This window comes from Dreissena polymorpha, chromosome 4, assembly GCF_020536995.1.
Source record: "Dreissena polymorpha isolate Duluth1 chromosome 4, UMN_Dpol_1.0, whole genome shotgun sequence".
Lineage (NCBI taxonomy): Eukaryota > Metazoa > Mollusca > Bivalvia > Myida > Dreissenidae > Dreissena > Dreissena polymorpha.
Window position 1 is genome coordinate 18,178,001 of NC_068358.1, and position 18,030 is coordinate 18,196,030.

General features: G+C 35.1%; 1 long non-coding RNA gene across 1 annotated transcript; it reads right to left on the reverse strand.

Annotated features, from left to right (window-relative positions):
• Positions 1-832: 832 nt before the first annotated feature.
• LOC127876503 (uncharacterized) lies at positions 833-3,168 on the reverse strand. Its single transcript, XR_008047901.1, has 3 exons — positions 2,755-3,168; positions 2,358-2,428; positions 833-1,091 (listed from the first exon to the last, which is right to left on the reverse strand). It is a non-coding gene; the product is annotated as an uncharacterized LOC127876503 (long non-coding RNA).
• Between the last annotated feature and the right edge of the window lie 14,862 nt (positions 3,169-18,030).

Below are 18,030 nucleotides of genomic sequence, written 5' to 3' on the forward strand. Positions count from 1 at the left end.
AAAACTTGGGTTCTTGAAGCAATGTGCAATCTTCAAGCGAGAACCTAGGTTCTCATTCTGAGAACCTAGGTTCTCATGAGAAATCTTGTTTCTTGGGATTATGCGTCGAACCGCTTGCCATACTGAAAGACATCCTTGATATGATGCTTTGTTAAAGGATCAAGTCTTTAGTTACCCTAAAAACTATTATTTATGTTAAAACTGTTAGTTACCGGTGCAATTTGTTTAGTAATTTTATAAACATATTTATGATTATAACATTTACTTGTGTTTATGCCCCCTGATCAAATGATCGAGGGTATATTGTTTTTGGCCTGTCTGTCTGTCATTCTGTCCCAAAACTTTAACCTTGATTAAAGTTTGATAACTTTTGCAATATTGAAGATAGCAACTTCATATTTGGCATACATGATTATCTCATGGAGTTGCACATTTTGAGTGGTGAAAAGTCACGGTCAAGGTCATCCTTTAAGGTAAAAGGTAAAAAATCATTGTATTTTCTTTCCTGAAACTTTAACCATCGTTAAAGTTTGGTCATAACTTTTTGAATATTGAAAATAGCAACTTGATATTTGGCATGCATGTGTATATCATGAAGCTGCACATTTTGAGTGGTGAAAGGTCAAGGTCAAATATTCAAGGTCAAAAGTAAAAAAATACAATCCAAGGGAAGTAATAAGCTTTAAAAGGGAGATAATTTCTAAACCTGCCAAATTATATATTGACATTTTATATCAAAGCGGCGCAATAGGGGGCATTGTGTTTCTGACAAACACATCTCTTGTTTTATAACAGTTGCAATTGCATGTGTATTCAATAAATAAAACATAAAGAACATTCATATTTATTAAGAGTTATTTATAATATTTAGAGTGTACAATATACACATCATGTCATATCAGTAAATACAGATTAAGATTTCTGGAAATAATTGAACGTTGAAATATTTCTTTTTTTAAAGACACAAGTTGGGCAAGAGTTCTTCATCCAAATTTTTGTTTATGTCCGGATGAATGTCATTTCTGGTTCTGGACTCGTTAAGCATTTGTTCTGGGTTTATGTGAAGCTGTGTCTTCATGCTTGACATGGCACTGCAAGTAAATAATTTAACAGTTTAAATTGTATTTATTCCAAAAAGATATGTATTAGACAAAACATACAGATATTTCATGTATCATGCATGTGTGGTTGTTGAAAATAACACAAACCATTAATAACAAGGCTATTGTCAAGCAATATGATCCCCTACCAGCTCCACCATTGTCAGAAATTCCACCAGTTTCAGATTTTTTTTGGGTTGCCACAATTTTTGACGTAGGAACAAAATGAAATGACGTGCATAATGTCCATATTGCCATCTATCCATGTTGCAAGTTTAATGAAAAAATATTAAGAACTTTTAAAGTTATCGCAGGATCCAGAAAAGTGTGACGGACTGACAGACAGACAGGCTGACAGACGGAGTGCAAACATAAGTCCCCTCCGGTGAAACCGGTAGGGGACAATAAGAATTCAATGCTTCATGAGCTGGTTTTGGTTCTAAAAGTTTTTGTATCATAAAATTTAACTAGCCTTACGAAATTAAACCAAACATGTTCATGTGACTCTCATGCCCTACATTCCAATTACGTCATTAAGTATATAAATGTTGAAAAAGAATTTAAAACAAACACAGACACACAAGTTTAAACCCTGAATAATTGATTATTTATGTTTAAACAACAAGGCAGCAATAATGTATCCCCATATTACAGATATCCACAAAACCCAAAATTTAATATACCAGACATACTAATTAATAGTCATAGACTAAGCATATATATATAAACATAGTGCTATTTTATCATAAAAAACCAAAGTTCTGTACAGTTTCTAGCATTTTAAATGTGCTTTATGTGTTTAACAAGACATGTGCCTGTTAAACGTGCTGATGGATAGTAATTTTGCAAGACAACTAGCCTAAACAGACTAGTGCTTTAAAAACAAGAGCACCACATAACGGGTGCCAACGCTCGGCTGAGGGTGCAGTATTAAATAAATGAAAGATTGTTAGATTTTTATATATATTTTTTTAGAGGTCACAATGACCTTGACCTTTGACCCAGTGACCCAAAAATGGGTGTGGTATGTAGAACTCATCAAGGTGAATGTACATATGAAGTTTCAAAGTTATTGGTGGAAGCACTTTGATATTAGTGCATATGTTAAGGTTTTAGCACGGTGGAGGCCAGACTGCGGAAGACACGACGAGCTGGCTATGACAATACCTCAGGTTTTCTCAGAAAACAGCCAAGCTAATAATTAAGTTAAAAACTGTTACATTGTGCACACTCACTATTCACTATAGAAAAGTATACCTCTTGTTTTTGTATTCCCAAACATTTTTATAATTTCTTGAACAGTTCTGTCGCCTTGAAGCTTACAGTTGCTAAAATAAAACAAGTGAAGTATGTTAGTTACCTATCAAAATAATGAAAAAAATGAGTTAAGTGATCTTGATATTTAAATGTGTACAACACAAGGCATTACAAAACCCATCATTCACTAGAACATGACTAAAATGTAACACAAAAGAAACATAGGCTACAAACCACACATTTCCTATTTACTTCTGACTCGTTCAGTCATATAGCTCATTACAAAATTGTACAGGCTATTTTGGAGTTTCCGTACATTGTTATCTCTAGATGTATATCACATGTTTAACACATGATTTACTTGAAAAAATAATTTGCACACACACTAGCTCATTACCTTCGCAAATTTGTCAGCATAGATTTCCATGTTTCAGCTCACATCGTATTGCCGTTTGAGCCTGTTTAGTTGACCGTACAGCTCATCGTAATGGTGTATTATTTTTTCAGACAGAAAGAGCCTTTCGCTTTCAGAAAAATATCTCACCTAGGTATTTTCACTATCGTAGACGAAAAGAAAACTGACACTATTTCCCGTAAAAATGTAATAAATCAATCTCCTTTTGAAGAACGTCGCTTACATCTTTAAGAAATAATAAATATTTGAATTGAATCGGAAAGTTGAGTCGGTCTCAACTGAGATGATTTTTGAGTTCGTTCGTGAGATCCCCGTCATACTCAATTCTCAGCTGAGTGGAAACTCAAATCTCATCTGCTGAGTTGAGTTTAACACCTGAGAACGTTCGTGATACTAGGCCAATACTTAGATTATCTAAAATATATGCTTGCTCAAAATGCGGTAGTAATAACTTAATATGAGAACACGCTCTGGCGCTCTTGTAGTGTGCTTGTATTATCAATTAAAATGTGAACTAAAACATTATATCGTGAAATATTTTATTAGCGTCATTTTGTGTAGTAGAACTCAAGTCAAGAATATTTACATATAGAGAGCTTCGTTGGTCGTTACACCAACTAAGTCAAGTGTGATATAACCTTAAGTCGATAACGATATTAAAAATTTCACTGTTCCCAATTAAAAAATGAAAATGTCAGCAAGTAGTGTGTTGAAACATCGACGTGTTTTTTAGGTTGCATGCAAAGGACAATGTACGTAGGCTGCAATTCAGGTAAACTTAATTTGTTTATGAAGTTTTTTAATTGCATTCCTTATAAATTTGTAACAAACAACGCCTGTTTATTGATGCATACGAAATATGTGCGCAGATTTGCGATTCTCTTTATGAATGACTGCATATGGACTCCCAGAGCTGCCATAGCAAAAAGGTCTGGGAGTACGTTTATATAGAATCGCGCCACTACAAGTTCGTGCCACAGATATTTGTGTTGAAAAGGCGTAGACGGTTTGTCCCACTGATTTTGCTAATTGATAGTTTGCGAGTCGCTAGTAAAGCATAAGCTTTCTTAAGCTAAAGGTAAATTTCATACTTCATTTTATTCATTCTTTCTAATACAGGCAAAAGCCCGCGTAGCGGGCGTTGACCGTTCATACATATGGAAATTTATACAAACAATTGACAAGGGATGCATCTAAAAAAAAATCGACACGCGACATATAATTTCGTGATTCAATTATCTCCCTTGTATACTTATCTTGTCCATGTTCTGCCTCCGTGTGTTTCGTTGTTAATTTATTTCATCCGATTAATTCAATATCTCAATGTCATTTTTATCCTCACAAATCAATAAATAACAATTTTTTAAGGGGAGCTAACCACTGCGCAAATAGCGTCCGGTGTTTACTTGTCAGAATTTGTGACGCATTTTCCATTCGCTCTCAAAAAGCATTTTTACGTGTGATCATGGGCAATATTCTGGTGAGTTGTGGTTGTTATCCATCAAAAAAACTTTTATTCACAAAATGTAACGATATTCCGATTTAACTGTTTAGTCTTTAAGCTTATTTTAAATGTATTTACACTGCGTCTGCTCGCAATTTGCAGATATCCCGAAAGGTTACATACCACTATGTAAAGTTTAGGCCTAAAACCACAAAATCTGATACCGTTGGATTTTTGTACCAAAATTCTTTCGTAACAAATCTCCCAGATTGGAAATCAACGACAAAAACAGGACATTTAATTTTATAAACTTTTAAGATATTTGTTGGTTTTCCATTTTTGACAATGCTGGAACAGCGTCGTCTAAGGTTTGATAACCAGTAAAAAAATTCTTCACAATATGGACCTATGTAAAAGACCGAGCCAGTCCGATTGAGATAACTCGATTTTTCAGTTACTTCCCTTGACATTCGCCACTGCGTAGGAGATTGCTCGTTGATTTTCATTGATAACATGCTCCTAGCAGAGTTGTCGTTTGTGTTGATAAAGGTAAATATTAATAGAACAGCATATCCTGGGGAAACAGATTCAATATGTGTATCAGAAAGTTAATTTAAAATTAGTAATTTTACATCCATTTTATTTGTATGGACCAATGAAACAACTATATATTTTCTCTATTTTGTTTGATATTTGTTCTCGATTTAGTAAATAAATTGCGAATAAAAACATGAAATATTAACTTTTTACGTGATCACAAAACTAACGAAGAATGCGAACAATTTCGAACCTGCAAATTGTAAACACTGCACTGCTATGATAGATAACAACATTTGTTTACGTAATTGTCCGTCCCGCTAGCGCAGTGGTAAGGACGTTCGCTTTTTCACCTTTACGACACCGGTTCAATTCACACTCCGGGTCCCAACATTATGCAGCCTCAGCGCGGAGGTAACTCATTACCTTGGAAAAACACAAATACACAGACTGGGTGCAGCCTAGGCGCGTATAGACTCAAACAAGGCAACAAACTCAAGTGCGGGCACAATCATTTAAAATTTACATATTGAATACGATATTCTAACAGAAATTACACAACCACCTTAGTGTACATACCATGTTTGATATTTCGTTTGATTGTTAGATTTCAGCATATACATGTATAAGGTCATTTCGCTATTAGTTAACTTATCCATATGTTCGTGGGCGAACTCGGATAGTCAAGTGCTTATACGATTGAGCTCACATGGTCCGGCTATGTGCTCATACCTACTTTCGAGAATCATCATGAAGGTATTGCCATACTTAATGAACAAGAATGTGACCCGCCTCCCAGTTTTCGCTCAATGGGTCAAGTTACCCACGGGTACTACTTCCCTGTACCCCTTAACTTTTTTTCGTACCAAAAATGTTTCGTACGCAAATTTTTTTCGTACCAAATTTTTTTTCGTACCAAAAATTTTCGTACCCATATTTTTTATCGTACCCAAATGATCGTATCAACATACAAAATTGTGGTGATATAGATAGACTTAAATTGATGTTTTATATCCATCCTCTTTAAAAGCATCGTCACACCAGTACTGTCAGTACTTTGATTAAAAGCTGTTCTGCCAAGGCAAGAGCTGGGCATCATCCAAGCCATTCTATCCAGCAACACTGACAGTTTTGGTTTCCAGAAATCAACAAAGGAGGGAACTATTAAAGTTTCCAAGCTATACACACAGTTATAAGCTGTGGTGATCTTATTTATTGGTTATGTGGTTTTACTTGGATGGAACATGTGTGAACTTTTATAGAATTTTGAAAAGTCTTTATCTGTCTATAAACAAAAATCAGCTAAGGCATTATACGATCAGATGTGCAAACATTGTCAAAGGGTTGTTAAATTAACAATTTGAAGGCAATTATGCTGAAAAATAAGAAGGTTCCCATGCAAATTTAGTCTGTATATAGACAAGTGTCTGCCCATTAATATCAAACTAGTAGTACAAAACTTACCACAAGTATGTTAAAGCACTAAATACTTGTTGTGATCATTTTTAGTAAGATAGTGTTATTCTAAATAGTAGAAAATAGCTTGTTTAGATAATGCATACTGACATTAATATGATTTCCTTTCTATTGTGTAATTAATACATTTGTTGTTACTTGTTGTTCCATGACAAATGTTTGTGCGCTAGTTAAAAACCAGAATTGTTAATTTTGTATAAGGTAAAAAAATGTTACTTCATTGATTCCACAGTTTTTCAAAAGATAACATCACTTTGTAATTTCATAAACGTAAATATTCTTGTAAGTTGATGACAGTGTTTTAGTATTACTTATTGTGTAACTATTATTTTATGTGCAAATAAATGATGTAAAGTGTTTTGTATCTCCACACAATACTACATACCTTTTTATATATGTACCAAATATATATATATATATATATACTAACATCATTTACATGCTTCTGCTAGCGGTTAAGCCAAGAAAGACAATGACTGACGAATAAATAAGATTAAGCTCATATGATTATTGATAATCTATGATTTATTGTATGTGTTATTTGAATGTTTAAATTAAAAAATATGGATGATATAACATTATGTTTATTTGCATTCAAATTGTAACTATACAGCTACAAACTTAGTATATGCAGTTTTGAGTGTGATTTATGAATTGCTACAAAATGGCTAGTTTTTTTTAATGGCGACAAAATTTAAACTTTTCGACAATATTTTGCAAAAGAAAATTAGGGCCCTGCAAGATACCTGTATTAATGCACTATTTTAATTGCAAAACAAGTATGCTGTCTTTCTGTTCCACATACTTATACATTGATAATAAAAAACTTTCTGTCAATCAAAATTGATTTGACACATCACATTATTTGGATTATGTTAAATCAGTGTATGCTTAAATCAACTGCTTTAGCAAGCTTAAGTTTAATTGAGACATTTTTTTAAACAAACTGTTTCCTGGGTAGGACCAGTACTTATATATATTATATATTGTGTCTTTAGGGTGATCTAAAGAACGCTCCCACTTAAGGGATCAATACAGAGACCTCCCAGTGACTTAGCAGACACCATATCCACTTTACCACAGCCATCGAACCAGCTTTAAATTCCTGCGGCTAAACAACACACAAAATTATAAGATGGTAGATCTCAGACTCAAGCTAGGAACATGTTACTTGTTTGAAGATTGAATTACAGCCAATCTTGTATTTAGAGACCACTAAAGGGAGTAACCAAAAGTGGTCTCTTAATAAAATGGTCTTAAAATTAAAAAAAAGACCATTTGGGATGAATGCGGACCTTTGATTTTAAATCCAGATATAGGATTATCTCCTTTTGACACAGCGATTTCAGCTTTTGTAATAAAATGAATCTAAATATAAATAAAATGAATAAAACAACTTGTTACTTTAAATAAGTTGTATTTGTTCTCTCTAATTCTAAATACAAAGTAAATGGTTTGCACGGAGAATGGGTTTTTCCGATTCCAAACTCATTCCCGATTAAATTTACGTGCACCTTTACTGTTCGACACTTCCAATACCCGAATTTTCTCATTTAACATTAATACTTTCCGTTTTTAAATTTTAATTACTGCATGTAAGCTTATATATATCTGACTCGAATATGGGTCATAGGGAAATAAATAAAACACCTTGATTGAAAACTCAATAAACACGCCTGATTGGAAAATTTGCTAACACACACTAATTAGCATAATCACAGTTACATTTTTTAATGACCAGATTTTGCTACATGTTACCGATTAATAGTTTATTTTTTACACCTCTTGAGAACACTGTGAAAATGTCTGTCACGTCGGCGCATTGTTTCTGCAATAAAATCGGTGATAAAATTTGCCACTTAACGTCCCAGAAAGTAAACTCTTTATAACATTAACCTGTAGACTGTTGGCAATGCCTCACTGTATTATTCGACACCAAAAATTGAAATGCAGTCAGCATTTACACCGGTCAGGACCGGTCATCGAGACAAAGGAAAATGGCTGGTGTGAAATCAAAACAATGTTGTAATAATTCATGTTATCTGCTTAGATAAGCAATTGGGCGGGATTTAAAGTGGTCGCATAAGACAAAGGTCGCTTAATTCAAGTGGTCGCAAGCACAAGATTGACTGTATTTGGATGCACTACTTTATTATTGAAACAACTATAATATTTTGAACACAATAATGTCCATATTTATTTTATATACATGGTTATCAAAAAAGCTTTTGCCCGTAAATCAGGTGGCACCTATTATCATATTAATAATTAATACGGTATTATACACACCTATCTGTCTATATATTATCAGTGGGACGATACTTCCAATGCCTCCCTACACAAATATCAGAGGCACGAACTGGTAGTGGCACGAATTATCATAGTGTCGTGCTGTGGTAAAAGGTAATGGCCTATTAGGAATTATATCGTAAACAAACAATATCAATTAATTATTTGAAGGCCTTACCGAGCATTCCACGCAGAATGGAGTTGTGTGTGTTCCTCGGAAATAAACAAACGAAATATTCCCGCGATGTTTACTGTGTCAATGTTTTATGTAGTCGTGAAAATAGCGTTTATAACAATTCGTTCCTCCGCATTTGGAACCAAAATGTTATTTTTTAACAAAGTCCTTTCTCCAAGTCAGTAACAGCGTCGTTGCTATGTCTAGTTGCGATTAATCAAAAATTGTATTGAAAACAAATCATTGAAAATAACTGTGCCTAACAATATCAGTTGCCGAATATTATCATAAATGTAGATCTACACAATTAGAGGCAAAATTTGCTCCCTTCATTTATGTTAGGGTTATGACTGAAAAACGAAAAACGCTCATATCCGCGGAAAGAGCTTTTATTGAACGTATGGGTTTTATAACAATCTGAACACTTCGGACAGTGTGCTACACATCGCCGGTATGGCGGATTGTCCGAGGATTCCCAATTGGGTTTTATAATAAACTATTACAAAAATGTAACGAATATTAAAATAGAAAAAAAAATCATTTTAAATTATGTTCATACTGAACATTTTCACCAACTTCATGATTTATTGATGAATGTGCGAAGGTTTTTCTGGTTAAAAAATAAAAAGATACGGAAAGGGTCGAACACAACGGAAATGTAATTCTGTCATTTTCCTTAAAAAGTATAATGTCCCTTTCCGTGGTGTTAATTAAGGGCCACGTGTCAAATTGCAAGTATACTGTATCGGACAATAATCGATAATCATGATAAATAAACATATAATTTAATAAAGATAAAGTCAGTATAGGTACAGTATACGTGTTTGCACATTGGAGTCTAACTTTGTATCGCATGTTATAAAAACGTAATTAATTCATAATTTTCTTCACATGCTTCAAAGTCATTTCGTCACACTTATGACGTCATTTTGTGTTTTGAAATGTATTGATGCATGCCACGGGAGAAAGGTTACTTTTCAGCGAAAGGGAAACAGCTGTTGATTATTTTCTTGAAAAAAGGGGCATAAAAGAAACATAAAATCTGTTCATGTAAGTGTAAGATCGTTTGTAATTTCACTCGTGATCATAGAACAATAATATTTTCACTTATGGCTGCGCCATTCGTGAAAATATATCTCATATGATCTCTCGTGAAATAACAAACGATCTTACACTGACATGAACAAATATCCTCTATTTAATCTTTTTGCACAACACGTCGTTTCTGTTCGTTTATTTTCCTTTTTTAAAAACAACAAAAGCATTTGTGTATCGTTTCATCATTATATTCGTTTTTGGGTACAATGAGGTAATAATATACATTTCAACAGATAATTATATTACATATAAGTCAAATGTCGATTTCATATCAATAGTTCAAATTAAAATTAAACCACCAAAAGCCCCAGTACTTTTCAATTGTTCAGAAGAGTGATGACATATAAAAAAATCACAAATGCAAGAATGGACGGGTCTTACAAAGGGTTATGGGTTACATAACCCAACTGTTCGAAATAAATATGGTAAAAATGTACAGCTATTAGAAGTATACATGGTAATAACTGTTTAATAACAGTATATTAACGACTTTCGAATTCTTACATGCGAGTTTATAAAACATCATGGGAATGCTGAACAGTGAATAAAACTTGGCTGGCCTGGTTATGCAATTCACTACACTCCAAACACTTGTTCTGAATCAAACCCGTTTTGCTTCAGGGTCAGTTAAATCCTGAAAATCACAAAAACAAGATATTAACAACACTAAGTCAATTTTCAAAACAGAGCCAGTAAAACGAATCAATGTGTGATTAATATTAATGTATACATTTACAAAAACATAGTTGAGTGTTTTTCATAATTCTAAAACTAGCGCATTTGCAGGATGAGGCGGTTTGCAGGATGTTGGGTTCGAGTGGTTGCGATGTGTTCAAAATATAAAGAAAATAAAGAGACCACCAACAATTTGCTGTCAAGTGTCTAATGGTCAAGATATATTTCGGATTAAACACAAACACACAAGTGTTGGTCTTTTTTAGAAGTAATCGCCCAAATCAGCCCAAACGCGACAAAACTCTCGGGAAGACATCAAATTCAGGCGACATACTTTATCCCACTTTTGCCGAGCACTCCGGTCCCACGCACTTGTTGTTGTAACCTGAACAATGAACACTATGCACATGCAGGTTGTTTCGAAGTGTATTAATATGAACACTGTCAAATTTCACAAGAAAGATGTGATTTAAATTTTAAAAATAATAGCATAACCTTCGATTGGCAGAGAATAAACAGCTCAGCTTGTAAAACCACGGGGTCATGTAGTTTCAGAGAAAATTATGTGACTTATTTTTATATTGAAGTATGTATAATTACTGTAACCCCTCGCAGGGGTAAGGCGCCTTACTTTCGTTCTACGATGATTTAAAAAGAGATTTTGTGATAAAAATAAGGACCTAAATAAGCTACCTAGGCAAATATCAGTTATTCACTTAATTAACATATACAAAGAATAAATGGCGTGTTGTATTTCAATACATACGGTATTTTCGAACAACTATAAACTTCTATTCCTTAAAATGAATATCTGAATTGTAAAGTATGCGTCAGTTGTAAGATTGAAAAATAGTGATAGTAGTAGTAGTAGTAGTAGTAGTAGTAGTAGTAGCAGTAGTAGTAGTAGTAGTAGTAGTAGTAGTAGTAGTAGTAGTAGTAGTAGTAGTAGTAGTAGTAGTAGTAGTAGTAGTATAGTAGTAGTAGTAGTAGTAGTAGTAGTAGTAGTAGTAGTAGTAGTAGTAGTAGTAGTAGTAGTAGTAGTAGGAGGAGGAGGAGGAGGAGGAGGAGTAATAGTAGTAGTAGTAGTAGTAGTAGCAGTAGTAGTAGTAGTAGTAGTAGTAGTAGTAGTAGTAGTAGTAGTAGTAGTAGTAGTAGTAGTAGTAGTAGTAGTAGTAGTATAGTAGAAGTAGTAGTAGTAGTAGTAGTAGTAGTAGTAGTAGTAGTAGTAGTAGTAGTAGTAGCAGTAGCAGTAGTAGTAGTAGTAGTAGTAGTAGTAGTAGTAGTAGTAGTAGTAGTAGTAGTAGTAGTAGTAGTAGTAGTAGTAGTAGTAGTAGTAGTAGTAGTAGTAGTAGTAGTAGTAGTAATAGTAGTAGTAGTAATAGTAGTAGTAGTAGTAGTAGTAGTAGTAGTAGTAGTAGTAGTAGTAGTAGTAGTAGTAGACAAATTACATTTTTCAGAAATTATACTTTTTACACATTACACTTTTGACAATTATTATTTTTTATTTTTTTAAATTACTTTTTCATTTATTTTTGAACTGTGTTGAATCAATTTTTTATTACTTTTTTCGTTGATTCGTATTTTTGAACTGCGTTGAATCAATTTTGTATGTGAACATTTTTATAACAATAAAACGGAAAATGTGCCAGTATAACAATAAAAAAAAATGAAAATATTTAACAACAACTGAAACGACAAAAACTCGCATTGTGAAGGAGATCAAGTTGATGTTTGTGGATCAATGTCAAAATGTTCATTTATGAGTAAATTTGCATTTCAAAGTGTATGAGGTCCTTACTCGTCCGTGACTGCATTTACTTTCTACAAACAAGGACGTTTGGTCGAATACTGAATTAAAGCAGCAATTTACAGCAATTAAGTTATTGTCAATGTATATGTAATTTTGGTGTGCTGTTGGGCGGAGATCCGGAAAATCCAGACGACATCCCTCTATCCGAAGAGCAAACCGGACATGTGTATATTAGTTCCCCGGTGATGCCTCTCCAAGCTGCAATGCGTGGCTCGATGACGTCACAGTTTTACAACCTATGGCGAATTTCGTGTCCGGCCAGCAATAACAACAGGAACGGACGCCAATGTTTACCTCTCACTCCCCTGGGTCCGCCCATCATCCAACCGCCACTTCGGGCTCCTCCACTGCCGCCATTTCCGGCGCCCATACAGAACGGGCCCGTGCAGCCGCCATTACCGCTTCCACTGACTACCGGAAACATCGGGTTGATGCCGCCTGTAATGTAGAAATGCAGTGCTCGTGTATATACGCTCCATGTGGCATCTTAAAACAAAATTTGTTGTAAAATATGGAAAAAAAAACATCTTCATTATCCTGGCGGCATTAAAAAAAATCGGATTTATCCATTAAGAGTCATTCTTCCATGCAACTCCATCCAGCTCCTTCTTTCATAGCATGAAGTATGATTTGGACCCCTATATCACGTTTCGATTTATTCTCCGCCCAAGAAGCGGGACGGACGAACGATACAAGCGAAATTTATGATCTGAACTCACTTCGTAGGCATCGCACGCTCGAAAATGACCTCGATTTCCCCACATAAGGCCACTGCATAGACACAGTTTAAGTCATTATAATAATGAAATACATGTTCAATTAAACATACATAGGTCATGCAATATAGAAGTTTAAGAGATTATAACGAAAATTTGCGGATGCGTAATGTTTTCTTTAAATAGTGCATATATAATGTATGTATTCATTAAATGTGCGTGTTTTGTGATTCTTAAAGCGGGACTGCACGATTTTGTCAAATCTTTATGAATTGATATAAAAAGTGTAAAAATCGTAAAAGTCGAATGCTTCGGTTATTGTAGGAACATATGTACGAAATATCTTCGTCACAATCTGCTCGGGGCGCTAATTTGTCTTTGCTGCATTTTATGAAATTGGTCTTCAATGTATAAAAAAAAAATTGTGCCTATTTTGTTACATATTTTGTATCAATTGATTACAATTTAACACATATAAAAATCGTGCAGTCCCGCTTTAATATACATATTACAAAAAACTAATTGAGATTATTCTTCAAAAAGTCGTCGCACACATAAGTCATTTCTTTACATTCATTTATACACTAATGCTATTCAATCGGTTAACCACGGATGGTCGGATGGAAGGACATGTGCAATTTATCATGTTACCCATTCAGTGCGGGCATGTGAATAACAAGGTCAAAACTTATATTGAAATAGAGACGAGGGCGTTGTCTATGTGTTTTACCATAACATGAAGTACAAAATGTCATCTATGTGTTATACCATAACATGAAGTACAGCATGTCATCTACGCATATTGAGGTTTTTGATAAGGATACCATCAACGGGGTCATCTGTTATTTGTCTTTTTATTTAAACATCGTATTAGTGTATTTCAAAATTTGCCGCATTAAGACACTATTACATTAGTTAAATGCTAAACCCATTTCTTTATGGGCGGAAATTATGAAAGCGGTGATACAACTCGGAACCCCTCGACCAAAAGATGGACACTATATAAGCCGCGTTCTTGGAATATTGGGTTTAATACATATGCTTTATGAACGTCTTAAATCAGTTTGTGCAGTCCGCATAGGCTTATAAGGAACGACACTTCCCGCCAAGACAGGGACGACACTTCCCGCCAAGACAGGGACGACACTTCCCGCCAAGACTGGTAATTTCGTCTAGAAGATACTTCTTTTTAACAGTAAATTCCTTAAAAGCGGAAACTGTTGTCTCATGCGCGAACTCCTTTTAACATCATTTATGCATTAAAACTCCGTTTTACAAGAACGAGCCTCATATTTTGTTGATGAGATTAAATGAAAAAACGAAATAACAGTACCTCCGCTTCCCGGACACATCGGCCCGAAACAACTAGAAGACGCCCGCTAACGTCGTTAAAAGCTCCTCATGCGTTCATCCCGCCACCTGAAGCGCTCCCGTCACTGTCTTAAACCGACGCTGCATTTCAGGGATCACAACCCCCGCCACTGCTTCCGGTTCCTGAACCAGATCCACAAGAGTCTCTTCCAGCATTTGCGGCGTCACCGCTTCCGGATGATGAGAGCCCGTTGCCGCTTGAAGAGTTCATACCGGATGCTGTAGTGGTTGGTTCTTTTGTGGTTTGTTCCAAATTTTGCTGTGACGCGGAATGTTGCAAAGATCCTAGAATGGTATTCGTGGAGAGTCTATACTTTTTCTCTAAAGTGAAAATGCTTAAACATGTAATACATCATCATCAATATCATCATCATCATAATCATCATCATCACAACCATCATCATCATCATTATCATCATCATCATCATCATCATCATCATCATCATCATCATCATCATCATCATCATCATCATCATCATCATCATCATCATCATCATCATCATCATCATCATCATCACCATCATCATTATCATCATTATCATCATCATTATTATCATCATCATCATCATCATCATCATCATCATCATCATCATCATCATTATCATCATAATAATAATCATCATCATCATTATAAGAACCGACATCATGATCATAATCATCAAATACAATAGCATCCCCGTCGCTACCATCATCAACCGACACATCATCATCATCATCATCATCATCATCATCATCATAATATCTTCATAATCATTATCAACATCATGAGCAACATGGTTATAATCAACCATATCATCATCAATAGAAGCAGCCTCAGAAGCAGTAGCACCCACCATCTACATCATAATCAATCGGCACCATCATAAAAATCATTTATATTATCATCCTTCTACTATTCGTCGTCAGCATCATCAGCATCATCACTTCCACAAACATTACCCGCTCAAAAAAAAACATCACCCCCACCATCATCATCACCAACACTACCACAGATCAAGTGATACTTCTACACGGCTCTGAATCCACGCATGCGCACGTCTGACAGCCAGTCTCATCTGTTGTGGTGCTTAGCGTGTAGCCATCGTGGCACGACAACATGCATATGTCTTTGCACTTTCGGTACGTGTCGCCGCTGATCGGAAGTGCACCTGGTTCGTGTAAGTAAATAATATCGATCTTAATCTTGTAAGTTAACTCAAGTTTTGTTTTTAATGCAAACGTCATACATAATACATATCCTTTTGAAAAAAGCTAAAATACGTATAGAACAAAATGCTCAATAACGCACTCGCTAATCAAAATATATTTAACGCCTTTCTTTTAATAACGATATGAAACGCATCCAAACGAAATACATATGCAAAACCCTCGTGCATCTTGAAACATATTGATTACCATTCCCTTTGTTGGTCTCATGCGTGTCGGCACTTGTGTTCATCCACCACTTGCTTGGACAATTCTTATGCGTCCGTGTGCATGCATGACTCGATGACGTCGCCTCTGGTCGCATTGCGCAGTCGCAGACTCTGCACTTCCGGTTGTCCACAGCCGACGGCGGGCAGCGGTTTTCTTCATTTCCGGAAGTGTTTCCAGAATATGGGAAAAGGAATTGTTGAAACGCCATGCCACCTCATACCAACGCGAGCGAGGGGGGTTCCGGGGTTCCAAGGTACTTGACATTTAGCTGCGATTATAAACGATTTGACTTTTCATATAATAATACTAAAGGAATTTTAACAACTATAATTACTTCTCTTCTCAAACTACATGTTACTGCTATTTTGACATGTGTGCTTCTAGAACTACCAGTAGAATTGCTACTTAATATTGATGATTGAATAAATACCAAATCTTTAATACGTCAACAACAGAAATCTTTATCTTAATTGTTTACTGAAGTATGCGCCTGATAAAATCAAGTTCTATTTATTAAGAAAATAACGATAAATTTTCACAATGACAACACTCCATAAAACAAAACAAAAACAGTATTATCATCACTGTACCATTACAAATAAGTAAAATCAAAATCGACGCCCAAATGACATCCGACCCATTTGTGAATAACAGCATCAAGAATACTTATGTCATTATTATTGGCACTAAAACAGCGCTGCACCTCGCGCGTGTTACTATTTTGCAAAAGACGTCGTTTCCGAAAACGTAAAATATAAAAGGGCTGTCCGATGTTTGATAACACTGTTACTAAATATGCATTAAGAAGCTCATATGTCTACCATATTAACCTCAATTGAGTAAAGGCTTATCAACGCCGTGGTGTTATGGACATGGTGTCCGCCTAGCGACCGGGAGGTCACGGGTTCGATCCCCACTGTGGGAGCGTTCTTTAGATTTCCCCCAAAAGACACCAAGTACTGGTTCTAGGCCCAGGAAACGGACTCGAGAGCATTTCAAATAAGTAGTAAGTACTTTCAATGCAATCGAGCTAAAATAAATAGTTTTAAACTAACGCGGCTTTCTGTCAATATGGGCGTAAAAGAAGGTTTTTCAGCCCCTGTTCTTAAAATGGCAGTCCGTGACAGTTACTCGAATAAAACATACAGATTACGGTTAGTTTTAGTGATATTTTACCCTATCTTGGTTCGACTGTTTCGACTGTTTGCGCTTAAATTATAACATACAGGTCCGTTTTCTGGTAAACACTGGTATCGGATTTCCGAAAGCGCGACTGAAGTTGAACTGTAGGAAAATGTTTGATATCAAATATATGTTCAAAATTTGAATTGCTACTGATCTGCTGTTGATAATATGTAATAACCGACATGTACCTAAATTATTTAGAGATGCTTAACATTCTTTCGTAAGGGTTTATAAATTGGTGTTCTGTGGTGCATGTTATTAAACATAAGAATTTACGCTATGATGATTTTTTCTTTCTCAATCTAAACGTTTTTAAATCATCTAAAATAACTTAAGGTCAGAATTGTATTAAAACTATTTTTAGTGTCTTCCACGCGTCCTTTATTTTAAACTGGCCGTAACTATGTTCATCTTTATCTAGTTTTTTGGACACTACAAAATAAAATCGTTACTGAACTTTTAAATAAAACGGACTAAGGACTTTGTTTCTTAATGAAATATCTCAGAAATATTCCCTGAGCAGGAATGTTCACGATCGAACGATCTTCACAGCGAAAGAATCCTTAAAGGCGCAAACATGTTACGTTCTGACATTTGTAAATACTTCATTGCATTAATGTCTTAAATGACAGACATATATTTTATTTAAGACTTGTACAGAGTACATCGCCTAAACACATACATTTGCAAAGAACATGTTAACATGATAAAGCATTCTTATTTCCGAATTTTGTGAAAAATGAACCAACAGTTTGGAAAAAGGTAAGTTACCGTAAATGACGATACCATTTCTTTAATATCATAATTCACAGGAACAAACCTATCGTAAATGTCGAATTTAAAATTTCTAAATTCAGTCGTAACTATAACTTGTCGTATGATGGTAAATAAAACAGTGCCCTTATCAAAAATACCGCTGACTTCAAATTCGCTGGTCGGTCCTTGTTCGTCCACCTCTGATTGCGCTATACGGAGAGATACGGAGGGTAGGGGGCAGTTGTGTCAGAGGGATGACCTTAACACCTTCATGTAACTCTCTATGTGCACAACGGCAGAGAGTGGATAT